The sequence below is a fragment of the Stenella coeruleoalba genome, assembly GCF_951394435.1.
Source record: "Stenella coeruleoalba genome assembly, chromosome: 10".
NCBI classification, from domain to species: Eukaryota; Metazoa; Chordata; class Mammalia; order Artiodactyla; family Delphinidae; genus Stenella; species Stenella coeruleoalba.
The window spans coordinates 81,432,060-81,449,515 of record NC_137156.1 but is presented as its reverse complement, the minus strand read 5'-3'; the positions used below and the strand labels follow the sequence as shown (position 1 = coordinate 81,449,515).

The 17,456-nt window shown below is 39.2% G+C and overlaps 1 protein-coding gene across 11 annotated transcripts in view; it reads right to left on the bottom strand.

Annotated features, from left to right (window-relative positions):
* SLC25A26 (solute carrier family 25 member 26) overlaps positions 1–17,456 on the bottom strand; it is a 314,287-nt gene that overhangs the window by 10,901 nt on the left and 285,930 nt on the right. The window lies entirely within an intron of this gene.

Genomic DNA, 17,456 nt, shown 5'->3' with positions numbered 1-17,456 from the left:
AAGAAAAATACAAGTTATTAAATATTTGAATTTATCGGAACCTCCCGTGGGTTAGCTCTGGGGATGGGAACTTAAGTGAGAAGCTATTTTGGTGGCATTCCTCACTGATGACATAAGTGATTTTCCCAAGGACTTAACTGCATTCTAAAATAAGTCAAAGAAACGAGGGTGACAGCTACGTTAGAGTGCCCAAAGGAAACCATTTTCAGGGAATATGTGTGATAGACACACACATATACACACATTTACATACACGTATAAAAATAAAGGTATATCTTTAAGACAAGGTAACATTTTAAATATTTCCCATATAATTCTAAACATATAAATACCATAATTCACAAATTAGGCCAGAGCAGTGTATACCAAATTCCACAGTTCTTTTTTCAATCTTTACCCATGCTGTACATGTTTGAAGGATGCTAATTCTATTACTGAACCACGTAAAGTTCGTCAAAATGCTTTTCGCCCTGTTTTTGTAATACGTTGAGGATTACACAAATAAATACTCGTGCTGAGTTTCAAACGAGGCAAAATGATGGCAGAGACGTGGTGCCTTGCTTGTTGAGAGTTTATGATTTAGTAGAAAATAAAATACAGTCATATCAAATGATGAAGAGTGCTGAGTCAGGCCCTGGTCTAATCTCTGACCATACATCAAAACCCACAGTCTTCACAACCACCCTGAGAGTTGGGTCCTGTTATTATCCTTCTTTTACCCAGGCTTTCTAACAGCAGAGCCTGCACTCTTTATTTTTGTTTTTAGCTTTATTGAGGTATAACTGATATCCAATAAACTACACGTATTTAAAGTACGTGATTTGGTAACTTTTGATAGACATACATGTGAAATCATCACCATAATTAAGACAGCGAACATATCCATCACCCCAAAAAAGTTTCGGGTCCCCTTGTCATCCCCCTTTCCTGCCCTTCCTTACCAACCCCTAAACAATCTGATCGATCACTCTACATTCGTTTGCCTTTTCTAGAATTTTATATAACTGTAATTATACATTAATTTTTTTAACTCGAATTCTTTCCTTCAGAATTTCTGTATGATTCATTCATGTTAGTGTGGATATCAACAGTTCACCCCTTTTTAATTGCTAAGTAATATTCCACTGTATCATTATTTGTTTATATACTTGCCTATTGACAGACATTTGGGATTTTTCCAGTTTTTGGCTATTACAAATAAAGCTGCTATGAACATTTATATTCATGTTTTCGTATGGACACAGGCCTTCATTTCTCTTGGGAAAATACCTAGAAGTGAAATAGCTGAACCACATGGCAGGTATATGGATGTATACTTTTTAAGAAACTACCATGTATAACTGATTCACTTTGTTATAAAGCAGAAACTAACACACCATTGTAAAGCAATTATACCCCAATAAAGATGTTAAAAAAAAAACTACCAAATTGTTTTAGAAAGTGGTCATATTTTACATTTAGACCAGTTCCAGTTTCTTTACATCCTTTCCCACACCTGGTATTGTATTTTAAAAATTTAACCATTTTAATTGGTATGCAGTAGTGTTTCATTGTGGTTTTAATATGTATTTCCCTAATGACTAATGATGCTGAGCTCCTTTTCATGTACTTTTTTACCATCCAGAATATATTTTCTTTAGTGAAGTGTCTGTTCAAAAGTTTTGCACGTTTTCATCGGGTTGTCTGTTTTTGTAATTATTGAGTTTTACAGTTCTTTATATAGTCCAGCTATAGGTCACCTGCAATTCTTTTCTCCTAGTCTGTGGCTTGTCTCTTCATACTCTTAACAGTGTCCATCCAAGAACAGAATATTTAACTTTGATGTGCAAATTATCCTTTTACAGATCTTGCATTTGGTGACTTATCTAAGAAATCTTTACCTAACTCAGACCACAAAGATTTTTCATCTATGTTTTCTTCTAGAAATTTTGTCTTTAGGTTTGATATTTAGATCTTCCATTTTAAGTTGATTTTTATGTATGCTGAGAGGTTTGAAGTTCTTTTGTTTTGTTTTGTTTTTAAACATGGATATGTAATTGTTCCAGCAATTGGAAAGGACTAGCCTTTTTGCAATGAACTGCCTTCTCACTGTTGTCAATAATCAATTGTCCATATATGTGTGGATTTATTTCTGGACTCTATTTTGCTCTAATCTACACATCTATCTTGATACCAATTCAATACTTTTTTGACTACTACACCTCTATAATAAATCTTGCGTTCAAGTAGTGTTAATTCTCCAACTTTCTTCTTTGTCAAAGTCCTTCAGACTAGTCTAGAGTCTTCGCACTTCTGTAAGAATTTTAGAATCAGCTTATCAATTCCTGCAAAACTGCCTGCTGAGATTTTTTTAATTAATTAATTTTTATTTATTTTTCACTGCGTTGGGTCTTTGTTGCTGTGCACAGGCTTCCTCTAGTTGCGGGGTGAATGGGGGCTACTCTTCATCACTATGCATGGGCTTCTCACTGTGGTGGCTTCTCTTGTCGCGGAGCACAGGCTCTATACGAGCAGGGTCACTAGTTGTGGCTCATGGGCTCTAGAGCTCAGGTTCAGTAGGTGTGGCTCACGGTCTTAGCTGCTCCAGAGCTCAGGTTCAGTAGGTGTGGCTCACGGTCTTAGCTGCTCCGCGGCATGTGGGATCTTCCTAGACCAGGGCTCAAACCCATGTCCCCTGCATTGGCAGGTGGATTCTTAACCACTGCACCACCAGGGAAGTCCGTCCGGCCTGCTGAGATTCTGATTTGAATTGCAATGAATCTATCAATCACTTTGGAGAGAACGGAGATGCTAACAGTATTGAGTTTTCTGACCCATAAACATGGTGCATCTCTCCATTTACTTGGGGCTCCATTATTTTCATTCATTCATTTATGGCTGTGTTGGGTCTTTGTTGCTGTGCGTGGGCTTTCTCTAGCTATGGTGAGTGGGGGCTACTCTTCGTGGCGGTGAGCGGGCTTCTCACTGTCATGGCTTCTCTTGTTGTGAAGCATGGGCTTTAGGCGCGCAGGCATCAGTACTTGTGGCACATGGGCTCAGTACTTGTGGCTTGTGGGGTCTAGAGCTCAGGCTCAGTAGTTGTGATACAAGGGCTTAGTTGCTCCGCAGCATGTTGGATCTTCCCGGGCCAGGGCGCAAACCTGTGTTCCTTGCACTGGCAGGCGGATTCTTAACCACTGGACCACCAGGGAAGCCCTGGGGCTCCATTATTCTCTCTCAACGATGTTTTGCAGTTTTCAGTATACAGGTCTTGCCCTTGTATTGTCAATTCTATCCCTAAGTATTTCATACGTTTTGGTGCTACTGTAAATGGTATTGCTTTTTTTTTTCTCTAAATTTCAGTTTCTGATTGCTTAATATGTAGAAATACAATTGACTTTTGCATACTGATCTTGTATTCTGCAGCCTTGCTAAATTTATCAGCTCTAGTAGCTTCTATGGAGCTTCCATCAAATTTTCTACATCAGTGATCATCTGTCTGTGAATAAACAGTTTTACTTCTTCCTTTCCAATTTGGATTATTGCCTTTTATTTATTTTTCTTGCCTTACTGCACTGGATAGGATGTCTAGCATAATGGCAGGTACTGCAATAAGGATGAAGAATATTAGAAATAAGACCTCTTGAATATATTCATTACAATGGTTAGAATAGTATAATGACCTGCTGATGGTGGCATGACATTTTTATGGATGATCAAATATACCACAACTGAAAGAAGAACAGCAAACCCAGTACTAATTTTCTACTCTCAATACTTCCCCACCGAAAATACACCTGGAAGGTTGAGTAAGTTGCTACAGAAATGGAGAAGATGCCATATAAACAAACCAAGGCATGTAGGGCCCTGTTTGTCAACTTTTCTTAAGTCAGTCACCTAACTATGGAAACTACCTAACAAGTTAGAGATATAATAATGTATGGTGTCTGAGGGCTCCAACATTTCCTTCCACCTAACTAATGAGAACAGTTACTTGGAAAGTGTATTTATTAAAATCACTGGACTAAGAGTGCAGCTATCAAAAAGATTTTTGTAACCTTGTGGAAGTAGATGAGCTAAAAAAAAGTTTTAGCACAAACAGCTTTCTAAAGATAATCTTGGCATTAAGCAGAGTATTTGGTATTTTTTCAGTAAATGCTCTAATGCTTGCAAGTATATCTGTGTAGAAAATATTTTTTTCTCCAGAGCTCTTATAAGCACTCAAGACAGCATAAGAAGCAAATTAGTAGAACAGCAACTTTTTACTTTAAAGATGGCAAAATGTGTATTTTATCAGGCTAATGCCAAATTTAACACCATTATTTACTTTGCTGACTTTTTAGGAAAAGGATACAAAACATAAAATAGTCATTCTGGTAATGACGTCATCTTCAGTTTCTACTGGTAGCTTCAAGGGTTCCAGACAGCCAAAGTTTACTCCAAACAAACTTAAAATACTACGAATAATGCTGAGTTTATAAGCAGTAATAAAGAACAAATAATAAGATGTGCACTACATGTCATAGAGGAGAAAAAATCAAAGATACTATGTAACTCATAAATTCAACATTTACTCAATACCTACTAGGATTCAGGCAGTATAAGGTCAAGGGAAAAAAGATAGCAGTCCCCAGGTCTAATATGGGATGGGAGTAGAGTGAAGGCAGAAGAGGGTTATAACAAAAAGTGACAAAGAAGGCTTCACAGAGGTGCCTGTTGTAATCTAGGAAGGAAAAAAACTGGTTGCCAGGGGAAGTAAAACACTGGATCAAAACAGACTCTAATGGCTGAAGACACAATTTAAAAATAGAATCTCCAAAGATAAGCATATCACCTGGCCAGAACAATTTAACCTAAAAACATATGAGGAAATCATTTTGTATTAGAAAAGGATACTAATAAATATCTTAAACAAAAATCTCTATAACCAAAAGATTTAGATTCAAGTGAGAAACTCCCATGGCAAACACAGCATAAGAGAAGTAACGATTGTAACAGCAACCACAATAAACACACAGAACTTACTATGCTCCAGGTACCCAACTCTTTACATACATTAACTCATGAAATCCTAACCACAATCTTCTAAGGTATGTGCTATCTTATCCTCATTTTACAGACAAGAAAGTTGAGGCTCAGAGAAGTTAAGTAACTTACCAAAGTTTAAACAGGTAGGTACAGAGTATATACATACTTGAACTTGGATCTATAGGTTACAGGTATTTTGACAGCAGATAGAAGGTATTTATAAGACACTTCACTTCCAAATACAGGTAACTTTTACTAGAATGACATCAGATTATCCAAGTGAATGAACAAACTCTGTCAATGTCCAAAGCAACTTGCTTTAAATAATATGGGTTTGTAATTTTTTTTAATAATGAATTGTCTGAATATAGAACTTTGGAAAAAGAATACTGAGACCAAGCTAAAAAGATGAGTGTTGTTTACAAATGATTCATTTGGGGGCAACTTTAAATTCATTAAGCAACAAGGATAATGATAAGAAAACCGGCTGGTAAAAAGTACTGTACATGAATTATGAAAATATTTTGAAATTACATATTTGTTCACATATATGGAGGAACTGGAGGATTGTGATCAACAAAAAACTGGCTGGAAAGACAGGAAAAAATTAAGGAAACACTCCCATTTACCACTGCAACAAAAAGAACAAAATACCTAGGAATAAACCTACCTAAGGAGACAAAAGACCTGTATGCAGAAAACTATAAGAAACTGATGAAAGACGTTAAAGACGATACAGATGAAGAGATATACCATGTTCCTGGACTGGAAGAATCAACATTGAAAATGACTATACTACCCAAAGCAATCTACAGATTCAATGCAATCCCTGTCAAACTACCAATGGCATTTTTCACAGAACTAGAACAAAAAATTGCACAATTTGTATGGAAACACAAAAGACCCCAAACAGCCAAAACAATCTTGAGAAAGAAAAATGGAGCTGGAGAAATCAGGCTCCCTGACTTCAGACTATACTACAAAGCTACAGTAATCAAGACAGTATGGTACTGGCACAAAAACAGAAATACAGATCAATGGAACAGGACAGAAAGCCCAGAGAGAAACCCACACACATATCTTTGATAAAGGAGGCAAGAATATACAATGGAGAAGAGACTGCCTCTTCAATAAGTGGTGCTGGGAAAACTGGACACCTACATGTAAAAGAATGAACTTAGAACACTCCTTAACACCATACACAAAAATAAACTCCAAATGGATTAAAGGCCTAAATGTAAGGCCACACACTACAAAACTCTTAGAGGAAAACACAGGCAGAACACTCTATGACATAAATCACAGCAAGATCCTTTTTGACCCACCTCCTAGAGAAATGGAAATAAAAACAAAAATAAACAAATGGCACCTAATGAAACTTAAAAGCTTTTGCACAGCAAAGGAAATCTTAAACAAGACGAAAAGACAACCCTCAGGATGGGAGAAAATATTTGCAAACGAAGCAACCGACAAAGGATTAGTCTCCAAAACTTACAAGCAGCTCATGCAGCTCAATATCAAAAAACAAACAACCCAATCCAAAAATGGGCAGAAGACCTAAATACACATTTCTCCAAAGAAGATATACAGATTGCCAACAAACACGTGAAAGGATGCTCAACATCACTTATCATTAGAGAAATGCAAATCAAAACTACAATGAGGTATCACCTCACACCAATCAGAATGGCCATCATCAAAAAATCTACAAATAAATGCTGGAGAGGGTGTGGAGAAAAGGGAACCCTCTTGCACTGTTGGTGGGAATGTAAATTGATACAGCCACTACGGAGAACAGTATGGAGGTTCCTTAAAAAGCTAAAAATAGAACTGCCTTACAACCCAGCAATCCCACTACTGGGCATATACCCTGAGAAAACCATAAATCAAAAAGAGTCATGTACCACAAAGTTCACTGCAGCTCTATTTACAACAGGCAGGACATGGAAGCAACCTAAGTGTCCATCAACAGATGAATGGATAAAGAAGATGTGGCACATATATACAATGGAATATTACTCAGCCATAAAAAGAAATGAAATTGAGTTATTTGTAGTGAGGTGGATGGACCTAGAGTCTGTCATACAGAGTGAAGTAAGTCAGAAAGAGAAAAACAAATACCATAGGCTAACACATATATATGGAATCTAAAAAAAAAAAAAAAAAGGTTCTGATGAACCTAGAGGCAGGACAGGAACAACGACACAGACGTAGAGAATGTACTTGAGGACATGGGGAGGGGGAAGGGCAAGCTGGGACGATGTGAGAGAGTGGCATGGACATATATACACTACCAAATGTAAAATAGATAGCTAGTGGGAAGCAGCTGCATAGGACAGGGAGATCAGTTCGGTGGTTTGTGACCACCTAGAAGGGTGGGATAGGGAGGGTGGGCGGGAGACGCAAGAGGGAAGAGATATGGGAACATATGTATATGTATAACTGATTCACTATGTTATAAAGCAGAAACTAACACACCATTGTAAAGCAATTACACTCCAATAAAGATGTTAAAACAAAAAACAGACAGGAAAGATTACTCATAGGAAGTGTAATATTATTGTTTATTAGCTTTAAATAATTTAAGAGATTAGAAAATGGAATAAAAATGTAGTTTACACAACAGTATGAATGACTGCTATTGACAGTATTACTTACCACTTGCTGAGCACCTAGCATGTTCCAGAGACTATGCAAAAGATTTCACATTTCTCATTTAATTTTGAAAGGTGTGTATTATTATCCAGACACACAGGTGTAGGGTGGTACTAAGAGTTGTCAAGTAACTTGCCTGAGGTCACACAGATCGAAAGTGGGGGAACTGAAGCTGACTTTTATGGTCCCCTCAAAGCCATGTGCCTTGTAGACAGAATAGTATGTAAGCAACATTTATAAGCTTCCTTGATACACAGCTCAACTTTTACGGAAGCTACAATATAATACTCAAGTTATTAAAGAAAATATTTTGATGTCAATAAATGTATATAAATCATGTGGGTTTGGAATGGAGGATTTTTTTTAAGGCCCTGTCTCAACACCCAAAATTTTTAAATTGCCGTAACTTCTCAACCTAAATAAGTATTTCCATTGCCACAGAGGTCTAATGATCATTCCTGTAAAAGCAAGTAAATGACTGCAGGGGGAGGGCAGAAAGGAGGCCCAAACATGAAGAACCACAGTGTTGGGTCTCAACCGATGTGACAGAGCTTTTAAGACTAAAAAAAGCAGGCGGCCATACTTTACTTGGTGTTTGCTTACTTATCACTATTCCAAGTCCTGTTTCCATTTTCTTTTCAAATAAAAAACGAAATTTTCAGATGCATCCATGCACATTTGCTTATATCTCATGTAAATGAGACATTTCAAGTAACGAAAATGGCAGTCAGAAATGTTCTTAGTTTCACTTTTGCGGTTTTTCTTGAGGAAAGTTTCCTTAACATAGGATGACTGGAAACGATTTCTAGTAGCTTATTGAGAAAATTTAATTTTGAAATCATTTTAGACTTACAGAAAATGTGCAAAAATAGTAGAGGTCCCATACACCCTTTACCCAGCCTCCTCTACTGTTGACATTTTACATAACCCAAGTATACTGATGAAAACAGGAAATGAAAATAGGTACAATACTCCTAAGATACAGACCTTAATTGAATTTCACCATTCACACTGTTTAAAGGTGTGTGAATTTTCAACATCAGGCCTGATTTATTTTTCAACTAATGACATTTCTATTATCCAGTAGGATATTATGAGGAATCCTGAATACTTAGTGGTGGCGCTACAAAAACAATCAGATTGTTCTAATTTCCCAAGTGATTCTTCACTCAGAGCTCAAGGGCCATCAGAGGAAGAAGGCATGAAGTACTTTCGAGGCTCCTCCACACACACCCCCGCCAGGGTTACAGCTATTAGCACCAGTATTCATTCAGAGGACAGAGTGCAAACACCAGGCCCGATACTAGGAAATGGCTAGGAGTCCAAGCCTGAGCCAAGTGTCTTTCAAGTACAGCATGAAGAGAAGGCTTTGTTACTTTAAAAGACCCACCCAAATGTGCACGGTTGTCTTATGAACGAACAACAAATTGAAAATAAGCGTTTTGGCTTCACTGCAGGGAAACTTAACTTTGGGACTTCTTCAGTTGTTGTACTCAGAAGTAGTTAGGTGGCTTCCAATTGCTAAGATTACACCACTTTACCCCATGAGTTTTCTGGTACCTTAGTAGGTATCTGTGCTGAATCGTCTCCTCAGTTCCACATGACTGACATCATAATAAATGATGATAATTCATTTAACACAACAGAAAAGACAATCCTCCGTGCAGGTCTCACTGCTGTCTGTCTAGTACCAGAATTTCAGAACACATTAAAGACAGCAGATGATTAATTTCACTCAACTGCCCTCCATACTGTAGGTGATCAAGCTATTATATAGCTTTGGCACATCCACTTTAAAACATAGTTAGGGCTTCCCTGGTGGCGCAGTGGTTGAGAGTCCGCCTGCCGATGCAGGGGACACGGGTTCATGCCCCCGTCTGGGAAGATCCCACATGCCGCGGCTGGGCCCGTGAGCCATGGCCGCTGAGCCTGTGCATCCGGAGCCTGTGCTCTGCAATGGGAGAGGCCACAACAGTGAGAGGCCTGCGTACCGCAAAAAAAAAAACAGTTAAAGCAACAGCTGCCTATAATTTTATTATTCAATTAACAATTCACAACTGAATAATAAAATTATATTTAAAATTTACATTAATGAATTCTCTGTGAAGTACTTATATACAAACATGACTTGAAAAAAGAGATCTCCAGGGCTTCCCTGGTGGCACAGTGGTTGAGAGTCCGCCTGCCGATGCAGGGGACACGGGTTCGTACCCCGGTCCGGGAAGATCCCACATGCCGCGGAGCAACTGGGCCCGTGAGCCATGGCCACTGGGCCTGCGCGTCCGGAGCCTGTGCTCCGCAATGGGAGGGGCCGCAACAGTGAGAGGCCCGCGTACCACAAAAAAAAAGAGAGATTTGCAGGACTTCCCTGGTGGCGCAATGGTTAAGAATCCACCTGCCAATGCACGGGACACGGGTCCGAGCCCTGGTCCGGGAAGATCCCGCATGCTGCAGAGCAACTAAGCCCGTGAGCCACAACTACTGAGCCTGTGCTCTAGAGCCTGCGAGCCACAACTACTGAGCCCACATGCCACAACTACTGAAGCCTGCGTGCTTAGAGCCCATGCTCCTCAACAAGAGAAGCCACTGCAATGAGACGCCCACACACCGCAACAAAGAGTAGCCCCCGCTCACCACAACTAGAGAAAGCCCGCAGGTAGCAATGAAGACCCAACACAGGCAAAAGTTTTAAAAAATAAAAAAATTAATTTTTATAAATAAATAAATAAATATGGGATTTCCAAAGCAAAGTTTTAAAATGAAAAGAATAATGAATACAATTGGGAACCACAAGTAAGCTTTCACTTCTGCCCTACCATGGCTGGAGCAATATACGCAAGTGGTTAAAGGGCTAAAATGGATTCCTCTTAAACCGATAATAAGAGTTCGTAAGAAATTTTTTAATGAATGATTGTGCTGGTAAATATTGGGTTGCCCAAAAACTTCTTTTGGGTTTTTCCTTAAGATGGTACAGAAAAACCCAAATGAACTTTTTGGCCAACCCAATATAAGAAATTTCATTTATTCTTGAGCAAATGTAAGATGAGCTCAAATGCTGAGTTTGCTTAGTAATATTTAGGTTTTACAATTACAAAGTAATATTTTTGGATATGTGTGCCTAGGTTTTATTTGGGAGGTATTTATTCTGATTGGAGGGATGTCTGAGCTTCCTGGATCTGTGGTTTTATGTCTTTTATTAGTTTGGGTAGGGGCAAAAGGTATCTAAACTGAGTAACAGTTATTATTATAACTGATGCTCGTGATACAAATTTTAAGTCAACAAGAAAAGGTGTGATTACTTTTAATACTTCTGCCTGGAAAGACACACTTGGTTTGCTATGTTTAAGTATGTAACAATCTTTTAAAAACATTTTTATAAAAATGGTTCAAATGGAAGAACTGGGGGACTTACACTAACAAGCTCCATTTATCCAGAAAGAGGTACACTGACAAGCCACTATCCTCAAAAGTACCAAAAAATATGTATAGTAAGGACTCACTTCTTTTCATTAACCTGCAAAAACTCGCTCATCTGACCCCTGATTCAACAGGATAGGGACTTCATTACCTTCACCTCTGGAGTCTCACAGGGCCTTGCACAATTCCTTATACATAGAAGGCAGGCAAATATTTGGAACTGATATGAATACCTATAATGTAAGTAGTGTTGGATAATTTTACCCTTGTGTAGAGAAGGAGGAAAACATCAACTGGCCAGACATCATAATCCCAAATTGTCCTTTGTGGCTCAGGAAAGAACCGTATAAACCAGGAACAGCTAACAGGTTCCAGCTCAAGGATGAACATTAACTGGACAAGGCCTTCTAGTGAGCTGGGCGGAGACAGTTACAAGGCTTGGTTGAGGTTCAGCTGGAAGGAGGGCCAGGATCACCCAGGGATGACAGAGTGAAACCAGAGCAGCACTAACAGTATCCTATCGCATATTTACACCAGACATACTAAACTGACACCAAAAACACTCAAGAATACCCAGGAAGCAGGTCTAAAGGACAAACAGAAACAAAGCTAACTCCTTTTCTCCCCATTTTTTAAAGGAAATTACGTGTGAATCTGTACATGGCTTCCTGGAAATCAAATACTAGCATAGTTTTATATCTCTAAAGGAACTGGGCAACTTTATAGGCATTTTTTAAAAGTGCACAAATGGGACTTAATGAAACTTCAAAGCTTTTGCACAGCAAAGGAAACCATAAACACCACCAAAAGACAACCCTCAGAATGGGAGAAAATCTTTGCAAATGAAGCAACTGACAAAGGATTAATCTCCAAAATTTACAAGCAGCTCATGCAGCTCAATAACAAAAAAACAAACAACCCAATCCAAAAATGGGCAGAGAAAAAAAAAAAAAAAAATGGGCAGAAGACCTAAATAGACATTTCTCCAAAGAAGATATACAGACTGCCAACAAACACATGAAAGAATGCTCAACATCATTAATCGTTAGAGAAATGCAAATCAAAACTACAATGAGATATCATCTCATACCAGTCAGAATTGCCATCATCAAAAAATCTAGAAACAATAAATGCTGGAGACGGTGTGGAGAAAAGGGAACACTCTTGCACTGTTGGTGGGAATGTAAATTGATACAGCCACTATGGAGAACAGTATGGAGGTTCCTTAAAAAACTAAGAATAGAACTACCATACAACCCAGAAATCCCACTACTGGGCATATACACTGAGAAAACCAGAATTCAAAAAGAGTCATGTACCAAAATGTTCATTGCAGCTCTATTTACAATGGCCAGGACATGGAAGCAACCTAAGTGTCCATCAACAGATGAATGGATAAAGAAGATGTGGCACATATATACAATGGAATATTACTCAGCCATAAAAAGAAACAAAATTGAGTTATTTGTAGTGAGGTAGATGGACCTAGAGTCTGTCACACAGAGTGAAGTAAGTCAGAAAGAGAAAATGAAATACCGTACACTAACACATATATATGGAATCTAAGGAAAAAAAAAGGTCATGAAGAACCTAGGGGCAAGACGGGAATAAAGACACAGACCTACTAGAGAATGGAGTTGAGGATATGGGGAGGGGGAAGGGTAAGCTGTGACAAAGTGAGAGGATGGCATGGACATATATACACTACCAGAAGTAAAATAGCTAGTGGGAAGCAGCCACATAGCACAGGGAGATCAGCTCGGTGCTTTGTGACCACCTAGAGGGGTGGGATAGGGAGGGTAGGAGGGAGGGAGAAGCAAGAGGGAAGAGATATGGGGACATATGTATATGTATAACTGATTCACTTTGTTATAAAGCAGAAAGTAACACATCATTGTAAAGCAATTACACTCCAATAAAGATGTTTAAAATATAAATAAATAAATAAAAAGTGCTTTTTAATATATATTTGTTTGATAATCTGATTAAAATAAAGTGTGTTTAATTCCTTTCTCACACTTTGTCTCAGCCAAAAAAAGTCAATTTGATTCATCACAGGAATGTTGTATCTAAATGAGCATATTTATCTCATTTTGCTCACAAACTTGCATAAACAGAAGAGAAACATCCAAAAGAAGATGACAAAGGAGGAATCCTGGTGTGCATTTTATTGTTTTTTGACAAAGGACCCTAACCCACTAGCCTGTGGGACCCATGAGGCAAGGTTAAATCTTAACTCGGTTGAAAGTTATGGAACCTGCAAGGAACATATTAGGTGTTGTTACTGCTTTGGCTTCACAACTGTAAGTACAGCAGGACACCAGGCAGCTGAGTACACCGGTCCAAAGGAGGAGATGGGAGAAGGATCCAGAGCCTCAGAAGTGACACCCTTTCCATCCATCCTGTCAGGCTTTGCTACACATCATTCCTTCCTTACTTAGTTTTCTTTGCCATCTCTTTTTAACCATCTGTCTTTAAGAATTCAAAAGTTCTCATATTTTTAAATTGTTAAAAAAGATGTCTGCTTCATTATAATGACATTTTCCTAAAATCCTAATCAGCATCTCAGACTCTGACTTTGCTGGTGATCTGGACATAAAATATTTTGCTCTTATTTTTAGGAGTTTTCTTCCATCTTGACATGCTGTATTTAATTTAGGGGACAAACAGTGCAGTAAAAATCACACACAATCATTTTTACTCTGTTATCATTCCCTTCTCATTCTTTAATATGCCTTCACAGGAATCTATGTTCTGATCAAACATGTCTGTGCAGATACCAGATTGTCCCAGTCTCATAAAATGATGCAGTGGAGACCCTGAGCATGAGCACCTTCTAAATTACTATCATTTTGTTCATATACTAAAGGTATGGGAGAATGTTGCGGATGGAGTGATAAAAGACACTTTAACTATTATTAAAATAAGAATCAGGACTTCCCTGGTGGCGCAGTGATTAAGAATCCGCCTGCCAATGCAGGGGACATGAGTTCAAGCCCTGGTCCAGGAAGATTCCACATGCCGCGTACCAACTAAGCCCGTGTGCCACAACTACTGAGCCCACAAGCCACAACTACTGAAGCCCACGCGCCTAGAGCCTGTGCTCCGCAACCAAAGAAGCCACCACAATGATAAGCCCATGCACCGCAACAAAGAGGAGCCCCCGCTCACTGCAACTAGAGAAAGCCTGCATGCAGCAAAGAAGACCCAATGCAGCCAAAAATCAATTAATTAATTTAAAAAATAAGAATCAACAACAATAAACAAGTTACCCTTCAATTTGAATAAAAATATAGTTTTTATAAAGTACTGGCTGTTTAAAAGACTTCTAAAATGTATTGATTTTATACACTGTCCTATAACTGAAATGATAATCCACTGGCCCCTGATTTCTGTTACAAAGCTATGATTTCATTTTAGAAAATCATCAGCATAATGTGAAAATTTTTCATAACCAAACTGATTTTATTTTCATTTTGCTTCAAAGGTTGCATCTGAGGTTAAGGTTTGCATTTCTTCTAGTTACTGCTTTGCACCTTTGTAACACCTTGTGGCTAGAAGCAAAACTACTTAGACCTGGCAGCATTCTTAATAATCCTCTACACTTCTCTATATATTCAGACACTAAAACAAATCTGACATTCTTATAGGAAATTTTATCATATCCTTTCAAAATATGTGTATTGTTTGCCAAAGGCTCAGTGAGAATACATCTGTGTGTTAGAGCTGTCATCATACTTCTAAAAGAAACTACTTTTAAATAAAACGGTTAATGTATACAGCTACCCAACTTTGCTTTGACCTTGAAAAAGAAAGAATGCTAACCTCCAAACAATTAGTAAATAGTCATAAACACCTGCTGTGTAAAAGTCAGAACTACAAAGAATATAAACGATCAGAAGACAAAGTTTCTTCCTCCAAAAAGCCAAGTCCTACAAGAAATTAAAACACAAACATGCGGAAAATGTAGTCTGGCTCCACTCATCCCCATAAACTATCTGTGCTGCCCCATGTCGGTCCCTCGGAGCTGACTCCTTCCTGAAGCAAACACTGTTTAACCCTTGCCCAAGTACAGCAGAACCGGGGATGGTTTGGGGGAGGGGAGGAAGGGAGGCTGGTCTAAGAAATATGGTAGCCAGGGCTTTTAAGTTTTATGTCATCAAGTTAAAGAATCAACACAATTTGCAGAAATGCCTGAAATAAGCTGATTAGATATAATACAACCATCTCAACTTTTTACCAACCTTTGAACATATGAAACAGCAACGACATTCTTAAAGATATTGTACGCTATGTGCAAAGTTATGTGTAAAATAATTAAGGACATCAACTCTGGAGTCAGACTGTCTGGGTTCAAATCCTGGATGTACCCCTTAACACTGAGTGTTCCTGAGGCCTTGGGCAACGCACTCAAACTCTTCTTCAGTTTCCACATCTGCAAAATGAAAACGGTAAGAGCACCCACCTCAAAGAATTGCCATGAAGATTAATAGGAGATAATCCATGGAAAGTGATTAGCACAGTGCTGGGCACACTGTAACTTTGAGAAATGCTACATATTATGATTCTTAATGATCATGACTGTAGTAATAAAAACAATGTTAATACAGTAAAAGGGTGCTGGACAGAAAACTGAGAACTTAGTTTGGCAGATGGAAGACAATCTCTCTGAGCCCTGGTTTCCCTGTTTTAGTGGGGAAGACAACAGGACCTGTCTCTCTGAGTTGTACGTCACGTGAATAAGATGCTAAGGAATATATAGTATACTCCTCAGCACAGTGCCTGGCATATTATCTGCTCAACACACAACGTGTTTTTTATAAGTATTTGGGCGTCAATAAGTGCATAACTAAATAAACTATTTAAATGCTACAAAGGAAATAAACAGGTGCTGTGTTTACTGAGCAGGGAAGATGGGAAGGTACTACTTTAAAGATGGGTGGACAGGGAATGCCTCTCTGAAGTAACATGATCTAAGACTAAAGAACAAGAAAGATTTGGACGTGAGAAAAGCCTAGGGAAAGAGCCAGAGTGAAAGCTTGATGAGGGATTTTTGTCAACCCTGTTGATCACTATATTCCCCAGGCCGTAGGCACATAGTAGGTACTCAGTAACAATGTGCAGAATAAATGAATAAAGAATATTTCTGGCAGAGGGCACAACAAACTTAAAGGCCCTCGGGTAAGGAGCAGCCTGGCGAGTCCGAACAGAACAGAGGGAGGCTAGCCGGACTGCAGGGCAGGACGTGGACATGGGGAGGCTGGAGTGTAGTGGGCGGGTGCTGTGGGATAACGTCGGTGAGGTAGGAGGGGCGGATGACACGGGACCCTGTCAACCGCAGTTTAAACTCTGGATTTTACTCTTCTTTCAAAGAGGTGTCACTGAAGGCTTTTAGCAGAGAGTGGTATGATATGATTTATTTCTTTAAAAGATCACTCTGGCTGTTGTGAAGAGAAGATATTTTAGAGAAGCAAGAATGGAATCAGAGAGAGCATTGGAGAGGCCAACGTGGCAACTCAAGCAAGAGATGAGTTAGAGGCTTCAATCAGAACAGTGGACTCTTCTGGGGACTTTCCTGGTGGCACAGTGGTTAAGAATCCGCCTGCCAATGCAGGGGACACGGGTTCGAGCCCTGGTCCAGGAAGATCCCACATGCCGCAGAGCAGCTAAGCCCGAGCGCCACAACTACTGAGCCTGTGCTCTAGCCCGCGAGCCACAACTACTGAAGCCCACACGCCTAGAGCCCGTGCTCCGCAGCAAGAGAAACCCCCTCAATGAAAAGTCCACGCACCGCAAGGAAGAGTAGCCCCGGCTCTCCGCAACTACAGAATGCCCGCACACAGCAAAAAAGACCCAACGCAGCCAAAAATAAATAATAACGTAAAAATAAATGTAAAAAAAAAAACAGTGGACTGTTCTGATGGGCTGGATGATGAGGGAAAGAGAGAACTGTGGAGTCATTCTTAAGTTTCTACTTTAGCAAGCAACAGACATGTGTTCTACTTACGGAGAAGGAGACACCTGGGAAGGAACAGGTTGGGGAGAAGGGGAATAAAAACCAAGTGTTCTGTTCTGAGCTGGTTCCCCTCAGACACCCTGAGTAAGGGTGTCACCTAGGAAGTTGGTCATGTGAGGCTGTAACTCAGAGCAAGTGGTCCACGATAGAGCTTTAAACGTGCAAGTCAGCCATATACACAGGGTATTCAAAGCCAAGGGACAACATGAAATAATAAGCTTTGGTTATTTGTCAGATAAGAGAACCATGTAATCTATCGTGCTTCTCTTCTTGTTGGGCTACTAGAAAAGTTCCAAACTCAATATAAATCTTAAAGGAAAATGATCTTCTCAGAGGTTCTGGATATGATGATCTACCCCTT